This window comes from Gekko japonicus, unplaced genomic scaffold, assembly GCF_001447785.1.
Source record: "Gekko japonicus isolate JY-2015 unplaced genomic scaffold, Gekko_japonicus_V1.1 scaffold2312, whole genome shotgun sequence".
Taxonomy (NCBI): Eukaryota; Metazoa; Chordata; class Lepidosauria; order Squamata; family Gekkonidae; genus Gekko; species Gekko japonicus.
Window position 1 is genome coordinate 42,921 of NW_015162019.1, and position 4,091 is coordinate 47,011.

General features: G+C 53.7%; 1 protein-coding gene across 2 annotated transcripts in view; it reads right to left on the reverse strand.

Moving 5' to 3' along the window:
* The window catches only part of GNG7 (guanine nucleotide binding protein (G protein), gamma 7), a 140,489-nt gene that overhangs the window by 7,588 nt on the left and 128,810 nt on the right, over window positions 1–4,091 (reverse strand). The window lies entirely within an intron of this gene.

Below are 4,091 nucleotides of genomic sequence, written 5' to 3' on the forward strand. Positions count from 1 at the left end.
AAAGGGGGGGGGGGGAAACGATGCCACTGGCAGAAAGGCACTGAGACAGGAAGAGGCCTGGGAAAGCCAAGTTCGTTGAATGAAGACTCGGGGGGGGGTAGCATCTCCTCCTATATATAAAAGAGTTTTGGTGTCCCTCCGGCACACACTCCAGCAGCCTTTCGCTCTCGCACCTGCCACTCTGAAGGATCCCCTGGCTGCACTGGCTGGCTCCCTTGCCTCCGTCCTGCCCACAGAGGCGGCGAACCGGCCGGCAGTGTCTCTGGCTCACTATGCCCTGAGCCAGCCGAGGGGATGGGTGCTCCGCTGGCCGGAGGGTGAGCAGGCCCACTGGGAGAGGCGCAAGAGCCCACACACATTCAGAAATGCCACAGTCGAGGTGGTGGCAGGGCGGCGACTGCTGCTGCGGCAAGAGGCTGCCCCTCCGCCGGCAGCCCTGCCGCCACCACCAGTGCCACCGCCCAACACACCGAGAGGGCTCCCTGATGCAGGCCCGCTGCCGCGCCAAGACCCTCCTCCTGTCCGACCCTGGCGGCGGGAGCCAGGATGCAGGCACTGGTGGAGCGGCTGTGCTCTACCTGCCGCTGGGCCCGGGGGACGAGGCTGCCGCTGCCCCTTCTTCTCGGGGGGGGGGGGGCTGGCAGCCCAGCTAGAGCTCCTTGCATTTGTCTCCGCAACGGGCCTTCTTTCTAGTCAGCCATAAAGGAACAGCAGCTGAAAGCCACCAAAACTCCCTCCTTTGACCACTGCAAGCTTTGAACTAGTGCTCCTCTTGGCCTTCCCCAGGATAGAGCCAGCCGATACACAACCAAGGGCAGGGCACTTGACTTTCAAAGCATAGCGACCGTCCTGCTGACAATCCTGTTAGTGAGAAACGCCAAGTTCTTCCTTTTTTCAACTCTTGTGACTCAGCCACGTGCCGACCAGCACCTGCTTGTCCCTCAAGCTCAAGGCTGCTGTCTCCTCGACTGGCAGTCACTCTCCAAGGTCCTGGGGAGAGAGAGATCATTTCTAACACCAGGCACCCCGGGGGGATCAACCTGGGACCTTCTACAGGCCGAGCCCATCCACCACTGAATTGCCTTTTATTTATTTTTTAAACTGTATCCTTTTCTATGTTCGAAACAGCTCACCATCAAACTTATCCAAGAAGCCCACCCATGTGTTCAGCATCAAACAGTGTGGCCTTTGCTGGAGAATCCTGCCATGAAGAATCCCATTGATTTCAACTCTTTTTCTGGATGAGTGTCCCTCTCTAAATGCAGTCCAAGGGCAGGACAAAAAGGGTTACTATGGGGCTAAGGGATCCCAGTCATAACCCCGCATGAAACCAAGACCGGTCCTCTTATCTGCTCGTGATTTGCGAAGCTCACGGAGAACCAACAGTTCCAACATGACTGAAGACGTTTTCTATCCAGGTCCCTCAGCTTCCTGGTCAGTTCAAGCGCTGAGCGGGCACCAGAACGGCAGTCACACAGTGGGGGGAAGAAGAAGAAGAAGTAGAGGAGGAGGAGGAGATTGGGTTTATGCCCCACCCTTCACTTGGAGTCTCAGAGCGGCTTACCATCTCCTTTCCCTTCTCCTCCCCACAACAGACACCCTGTGAGGTAGGCGGGGCTGAGAGAGCTCTGAGAGAAACTGCCCTTGAGAGGACAGCTCTGACAGAAATATGGCTTGCCCAAGGCGCACTTAACCACTACACCAAACTGGCTCTTTGCTCAGACTCTGCTCTGAGACTGTGGAACAAAATCATAGAGCAGGAAGAAAGAGACAGATACCAGATTCTGCCGCTCTGGTCACCAGAACGATTTGCATCTGGAGCAGGTAGTTTCATGCATTCCCACCCCAAAGACACAGAAATGGAGGGTGGGGTGGGGATCTGCATGGCTGCAATTGCTCTATACTTTAGACAGGGATGGCCCAATGCCTGGTTATTGTACGTTCCATAAATTGGCTCTTGAACTACAGCTTCCCACTGTGGGACAAACAAGGCGGCTGGGGGTGAGGAGCAGGTAAGCTGCAATGCGTATTTCACAAGTTATCAATAAAAATAAGTTTTCATCCCCCCCCCATCCTCTGCAGCACAAAAAACGACACTGGGGAAAAAAATGTGTATGTGCGTGCGTGTTCATTTCAGTGTGACGAGAGAGACTCCCAAAAGATCAGAAAGCAGAGCTGGGGCAGGAATCGCCTTTGTAAGTCATCTGTCAAGGGGGACGTTTTGCATCTCACCCTTTCACAATTCAACCTAGAAAGGTCAGTTTATATGCCCGGAGGTTCCCCCCCCCCCTTGTAATCTGCAGGCGCAAATGGTCTGCCAGGAGGGGAGAAGTGGCCCTGCAATGGATGGTTTAAAAAACAAAACAAAAAACCACTCCCAAAGCTAGCTAGCATTTAAAAGCTGCTCAGGTTCCAACCAGCTACCTAAAAGACCAGTAATTGCAAGCTTCAATTAGTAAACAGCACCTTGGTAGTCTCTGCTGGACACTTCCCTGAAATGGGGCTCTTGCTTGTGTGCTTTCTAAGAAGAGGCCCATTAAAAGTTCTTGTAGCCTAGTTAATGGTTGATGAAGTCAGTCAAAACAGCTCTTGGGAACACCAAGTGCCAGCATCTTTGGACAGCGTAAAAAGAGGAGGGAAAGGCTTTGCAGTTCTATATTGCAAGCGAACAACATGGGCAGTGCTGGAGATTCTCTGTTGGCCTTGGGTTCCACATAGGAGTGTGCATTCGGGTCTACCTGAAGCGGAAACATATCCGAAAAACACTTTATCAGTATTTTTTGGGTATATTTTGGCTTCCCAATTTTTGGGGGGAGAATTAAAAAAAAATCCCTGAAGGTGTTCATCTCCGTTTCCAAGACGAAGAGCCAGCGCTGTCCGAAGACTTCTCCGTGGTCATGTGGCCGGCATGACTAGACGCCGAGGCGCACGGAACGCTGTTACCTTCCCATCGAAGCGGTACCTATTTATCTACTTGCAATGTCTTGCTTTCGAACTGCTAGGTTGGCAGGAGCTGGGGCCAGAGACGGGAGCTCACTCCGTCATGCGGCAAACTCGGGTCTTGAACCGCTAAGCTACCGACCTTCCAGTCTGCAGTTCAGCGTCTTAACCCTCTGAGCCTCTAAATCGCAATCCTGGACTTCCTTGGCAGTCTCCCATCAAAATACTAACCAGGGCCAACCCTGCTTAGCTTCTGAGATCTGACGAGATCAGGCTAGCCTGGGCCATCCAGGTCAGGGAACACCTCAGAATAGCTTTTTAAAAACTGCTGAGAGCTCCAGTGTGGGCCTGGTTAAGCCTAGAGAACATGCTGGACATATAAACATAGGGAGGGCACTAGTTGGGGCACGGGGGGGGGGAAGGGGTGGAGAAGAAAGTCTAGTGCAAATAAGAGTCTCACTGCAGTTTATGAAATCCAAGCGAGCTGCTCAGAGCTGGGGAGGGATAAGCTAGCTAGCATTTAAGCCCCAGCCTTTGGGCCAAAGTCCGCTGCCCTTGAGAGACCTGCCTGTTGCAATCTCTTTGTTTCACTTCCTTGCAATGACAATCCGCCTGAGGCAGCCTGACACGGCAGTTTTGCTTTCGTGACTCAGCGGGTTTCCTCCACTGGCCGGACCTTCTCACCCACCCCTTCCCAGCTGGAGCAAACGAGCTCCCAGGGATTATATGAGTTGATGGGAAAGGCACAAACAATCTCAAGAGGGCGGAGGAGCAGGAAGGAGGCTTGGGGAAAAGCCAACACTGATTTGCATGGCAAGCAGTGCAACATGGGCTCCTTTCCTGACACTCGAAGCCCATTTCCTAGGAACCGGCTCGGCTTGGCCTCCCTTCCCCAAAACCCAGAGCGGGAAGGACCTGGCAGCCGGAAAGGGGAGCTTTATGCAAACGACAGCTACATTTCGCTTTAGCAGGAAGCTGAGATGAATTGGGGGGGGGGGTTGCTGGGCCAAGGAGGCTGGAGTGCCTGCAACCCTGTGCCAGGCTCACAGAAACTTGAGCATCTCCTGGAGGAAAATGCGAGGCAGTCGTGGTGGTCTGTTAGCAAAGCAACACCCATAAACACAGAGCGCTAGGACGGGGGGGGGGGGAGG